This window comes from Meleagris gallopavo, chromosome 3 (genome assembly GCF_000146605.3).
Source record: "Meleagris gallopavo isolate NT-WF06-2002-E0010 breed Aviagen turkey brand Nicholas breeding stock chromosome 3, Turkey_5.1, whole genome shotgun sequence".
Lineage (NCBI taxonomy): Eukaryota > Metazoa > Chordata > Aves > Galliformes > Phasianidae > Meleagris > Meleagris gallopavo.
This window is the reverse complement of record NC_015013.2, coordinates 52,393,790-52,399,809: the sequence shown is the minus strand read 5'-3', so window position 1 is coordinate 52,399,809 and position 6,020 is coordinate 52,393,790.

Sequence of the window (6,020 nt, the reverse complement as noted above, 5' to 3'; positions counted from 1 at the left end):
AAAGGAAGTAATTTGCCTGCTTTGGGCAACGTGTTTAAGATAATTTTTGCTACAGATAGTTTTAGAATGCAAAACAATGAGTTTAAGATTAATATTGTTAGGGGTTTTTTTGGTTTGGTTTGGTTTTGTCTTTTTGGAAGAAGTGGTACAAAATAAGAGAGGGTGAAAATACATATTAAATCTGAAACCATTCTAATTTGTTTCATCTTGCATGCTCAACTCCATAGAAGATATGCATTAGATACCTATTTTTACTCCTAAAGATTCTGCTCAGAATCACTCAGAAGTTACCAACAACATTGGAAAGTTCTGAATAACCTTTACTTGCCTGGTGTTGAACAGATTGAGAACAGTTTTTCCTGCTGGACAAGCAGCTCCTAATGAAGTCAGCCAAATTTTGTCAGCTCATTACAGGTCAAGATTGGAAAGTGTCTTGTGTTCATTCTTCTGCATGGGTACAAATTGGAGAAAGCACAGAAACACTTCCTATTTCATATTTTAAGTGTTGTGTGGACTCTCAATAAAAAAAATCCACAAGATTTTCAGATTTCTGAAAATGTCCATACCTCCTCCTACAAATAGATCCCACCGAGAGATAATCAAGATCTCTCCAGCAGTCTGTCTTTAACACATTGCTACTCCCTACACTCTGGTAACTGATGAGAGAAAAGGTAGCAATAGTCACCCTGAATTCAATGGCAACATATGTTATCCATATAGATGAAAGCTGAGGTTTCTACCCTTTTTATGCCCTGGACTTCTGTTTCCTGTGATAAGAGAAAAACATAGATCACAGGAAAAATGCAGGTAGGATGGATCCACTTTCCACCTTAAGCTGTAGAGATTTTAGCTTTCGTGATATGAGATTACATGGATGGGTGAAGAGAAGTTGAAGGCAAATTTGGTTCCTAATAGCTAATAGTCCAGTGTTCCCAAAGCTCATTTAAAGAGCTAAGAATTTCTTCACCACAGTCGATTATAGTGCCCGAGCACTCCACAGACACAATTTCTCACTGATTTGTAGGAGGAGATGTTATTGACATTACTTTTATTTAACCTTCAGTAGCACCTAAATTGTGCTTCTCAGTTGCAAAGAGAGATCACAAGAGAGAACTCCCTGAAACAACAAATGTTAACATTTATTTTTCAAAATTCTATTTTGGCAAATAAATAACTCCCATGAATTTTAAGACGTCTGGGTTAAAGTATTCAAAGGCAGAGTAGACCTATGGTTTATAGATATCACATCATAACTGTATCCAAATTTTGAGTAAACACTATTCTGGAACTGCATTTACCTTGAAGTTCTCAAACCTAGTTTAAAACCCTGCCAATTGCCCCCAAGGACCTTCTTCCACCTTTGAGAAAAGCGAAACCCAACTATGGTGCCTGCAGGCCCAGTATCACGTAGGCCATTCAGTTGTCAAAAAACCCAAAGTTTGGGCAGTGGCACCAGTCACAAAGATAAGCGTTTACAGATTAGACACTGTTGCTGTTTTTTTCAGTGTCTCTATTTTAATTTCTGACCTATGGGCAGATCAAAAGAAAGTTATTTGGGAAAATACATATCCTTCATAGCCTTTGTCAGCTGCTCCAAACAGCTGCCCAGCAGCTTCCAGCATCTGGGGCTGCAGGAAGCTACTGTCCCTAACGGGTCTATAGTAAGCATCTGTCTTTTCATCACCTCTGAGCTGGATTGTGTCAGAGATTAAGTTTACATTCCTTCTGTTTCTTCCTACTAAACAGCTTTGATGTTCACATGCACTCACTGACCCACATACTGAGGTATTTTTCCTATGGCTAATTCATACACCTGTGAATGAAATGCAATCTGTATAAATTCAATAACAGTGATCGCTGCTTCTAGAGGGCTTCTAAACTTAAAAGTGTTAATTGTGATTATCCATTGTCCAGATATGTTTCTTGATATTTTCTATGAAGTTATAATTCAGTAGGTCATCATCCAAGCATTAATCTGTGGACTTATTGCTCACATACTTTATTCAGCCATCTGGATAAAGACATTATTAAACTTAATTGTTTGTTTCTATTAGTTCAGTAAGTTTCCTGCCTCAATAATGATCTAAATGAATTAAATTAGATCAACAATTTCATTTTATCTAACGCTCACAGACTGTTATTCTGTTGGGGGTTTTTTGTTTGTTTGTTCATTTGTTTGTTTAACTGATTGATTGGATTTTCTTATTGTTTGTTTTTTGCCAATTTGAATTTTTCCTTACAGAAATCTATAAGTATTTTGTACTGTGATTGTAAAAGCACAAGACATAAAAGAGAAAAAAATCTATTTTACATAGGTGATGGTTATTGTTTCAGAGGTATTTAAGACATTTTTTGTCTCAATGTATGTGTATTGTATCAACCTGTAAGCTGCACACAAAGTTGTATGCTACATCTTGAAGGTCTTTTCCAACTGAGCTAATTCTATGATTCTATGAAACTGTTTAAACCCTTGCTTGTTGCCTTACTTATGAGTTCATAAGAAATGGAGATAGGATAGACTTTAAAGCCAATACTATAGAACAGCCCCGAAATGTTACAGTTGGATTTTAATGCTCCAAAAACAGCCTTCAGGACCTTCAAAGAGTCAGTTTGTTTCAATTACATATTTCTAATATTTGTAGAGATAATTTTGGGTTCTGCATGCACAACAAAGTTTTGAATGGATCAGAGGAGATAGTTTTCTCTTCAATTATTTAATTCTTCTAAAGGGCTGTTCAAGTACTGTTTTTGACTCTCCTAATAAATTTTGTGATCTTTAGACCTATGGAAAATTAACTTTTTTCAATTCATTCATGCCTAGTAATTGGTTCTACTTAAAGCTGATGCTTATAATCTCTGACAAACAATGGATATTGCTGTTTTTCAGATTTAGAGATTTCATTCAGGTTTGTGCATAATTCTGAAGGCTGGACTCTGGACTAAGAGGCTGGAGAAAAATTTAAATGATTTTCAGAATTATTATTGAAAATATACTCGATTAGTTCTTACCTGACTATCCAATTTACCTGCGAGTCAATTTGTAAAAAGCAAAGTCATCATAATTTCATTAGAAACGTAGCACATGGATAGCTCTTTTACTTTGTAATCTATAAGCACACTGAATAATATCAATTAACTTCAATTAGAAAAACCCACAATAGTAAATTATAAATATTTATTTAAAAAATATAGTCTGATATGGTCTCAGTCTGCTAAAGTTGTCAGAATTAATTGTGAAAAAGCAATGAATTGTAGGCTTGAACATCCTTTAATTAAAGTGAGAAGTAGTAAGGGGGAAAAAAAAGAAAAAAAGAAAAAAAGAAAAAAAAAACCTTATTTCTAGAACCAAAAGTGGAAACAAAATATTGTTTTTCAGAAGGAAGATGTAAGTTTTACAGATCTTCAGGTTTTCAAGTATCCAGAAAACAATTAACTATTTTGGGCTTCATACCCTGAACACAAGGAAGTCACGGATCAAAGATAGACTTGTTTTTGTTTTCTTCTTAAACTAGACTTTTGCCCAGGAGGTGAGAGGATATGACATTTTTAAAATTCATCTGTTTTTCATTAGGAGCAGCACAAAACCTCTGGAAAGCTTTTCCAAAAATAGAAAAACTGATAAAGGGAGAAAAAGGAAACTTTAACAAAGTTCAGTCTTCTTCCTGATGTATCATAACTTTTGGAACTATATGGGTAGTCACTTGAATGGAGAAAAGCAATGAAAGGAAAGGTCTGTCTGGTCCAGTGTACAATTTCTAATTAGAATAAGAGAGCCTAATTAAAGACATGAAGTGTTAAACTTAGATGTGAGAAACCTAATGATTGAAAATTTTACGAGAATGGATTTTAACAAAAAAAAAGTTTTGACTCACATTTTCCAAAAAGAAAAAAAGTTTAATCAGCTTTTGTATATATAAAAATGGCTTGTATTCCATATTATTCCATACATTTTATAAAGAATAGCACTCATGACATTTCCAGGGAGTCTTAAGCATTCTAGTTCTCACACACATACAAAGTATTATCAGATTAATAATAATGTAAAAATCAGTTATACAAGAATCATATTCTGGGCTTAACCAAAAAAGTTATCCTTTGCATCTATGGACAACTTAAAAGCATTGTTCTTGTGAGACCCTATCTGGAGTACTGCATTTAGTTCTGAGGTCCCCAGCACAAGAAGGACATGGTGCTGTTGGAGCAGATCCAGAAGAGGACCACAAAGATGAGAGGGCTGGAACATCTCCCCTATGAGGATAGGCTGAGAGAGGCAGGCTTTTCAGGCTAGAGAGGAGAAGGGGGACCTTATAGAAGCCTTCTAGTCGTTGAAGGGGGCATACAGGAAAGCTGGGGAGGGAAAACGGTTCTAAACTGGAAAAGGGTAGATTTAGACTAGCTATCAGGAAGAAATTCCTTACTGTGAGGTGTGAGACACTGGAACAGGTTGCTCAAAGAGGCTGTGGATGTTCCCTCAATGGAAGCACTCAAGGGCAGGCTGGATGGGTCTTTGAGCAACCTGATCTAGAGGGAGATGTCCCTGCCTATAGCAGAGGGTTAGAACTAGATGATCTTAAAAGGTCCCTTCCAATCCCAACCATACGATTAACAGTCTTACCATTTAACATGCTACCATCTAACAGGAGACACTGTTATTTTAGCATTTTTTTTTTTCCAACTTGAAAGAAATTATCTAGAAAGTTCAAAGAGTAATTTCACCACATTACATGTAGAATATTATCTTGGTAATACTGTTTCTCTGACTACTCGAACTGTGACTATGGGTCTTACATTGAAAGCAAGTTATACAGCTGAAAATAAATTTCACTCTTATCACCATAACGTATCCAGTTACAGCCAGTGTGCCCATATGTATGCTCAGTGTACTCAACACAGTAATTCCTGGAAAGGTTCAGGAATTCCTCAGTCAGTCATACGCATTAGGTGAGATAATGGATCAGCCTGAGGCAATGGACCAGCTTTAAAATTAACTGAGCATTCACATTTAAGTATTTGACTGATGATTACAGGAGCATTGCAGGTGTGAATTTCAAACGGTTGTAGAAATTCCCCAGAGGCAACTCCCGTTGTGTCTAGGACAATTTGCATGCCTAAATGTGTTGATTAACAACCTGGGTGGAGTGTCCTGAAGTGTCATTACTGCAGCAGTATCAGATTATGCATAGACAAGACATTTGTGAAAGTCAACAGAAACTGCTCCTGCAGAAATGATGACAAAGATAGCCTTCTGTATGCAGTCCTTAACAGATGTCTGTACATGCTTATTTATTGCTGTTGATACATCTTAATGTAATTGCTGGAGCCAAATTTCACAAGCATGTCTTTGTCTAGCATAAGAAAGTGGTAAATGCAAAAAATAACTTCCATAAATGCTGATTCAGAGACAGTAGGAAGATCACAGGAAATAAGCCACAGCCATTCTTGAAAGCTAGAGAGGTAATGAGTAAAGTCAAAATTATGGACAAGAGATGTGTTGGTATTTAGACTCATTAGTCTCTTAGTGTTCTTTTGAAGGAGAAGTGGAAGAGGCAACTACTGCAGTTCTTCCTGAATAAGAAAGTCATACTTTAATCAACACAGACACTATGTTGAACCATGCTGAAGCCTAATCTGGTATACACCAATGTGAACCCTAATAGAAAGGATTTAAGAAAAGAAAATTATTTTTATATTATTTTTCCCCAGCAGCATCAAGGTTCCTGGCCTTTATGTCATGGACCATGAGCTCATTGCTCTTTGGAGTTGGATTTCAAGAGTTTGGAGTGCAAATTACACTCATACAAGTGTGTAAACTATTAGGAAATGTCTAGGCATTTTTAGATGACTGTCTAGAAAACCACATTATTCAGCTAATCAAGACAAATGAGGGTATGAAATTGCTGTAAGTGTCAACTTTCAGAAAGGTTATGGAACACTCAGTTATCAGAAGGTCATGTTGCATTACAGAGGTCCAAAAATGAAAACTATTCCAAGGATTTGAGGCAAAGGCTTTTGTTGCTTTT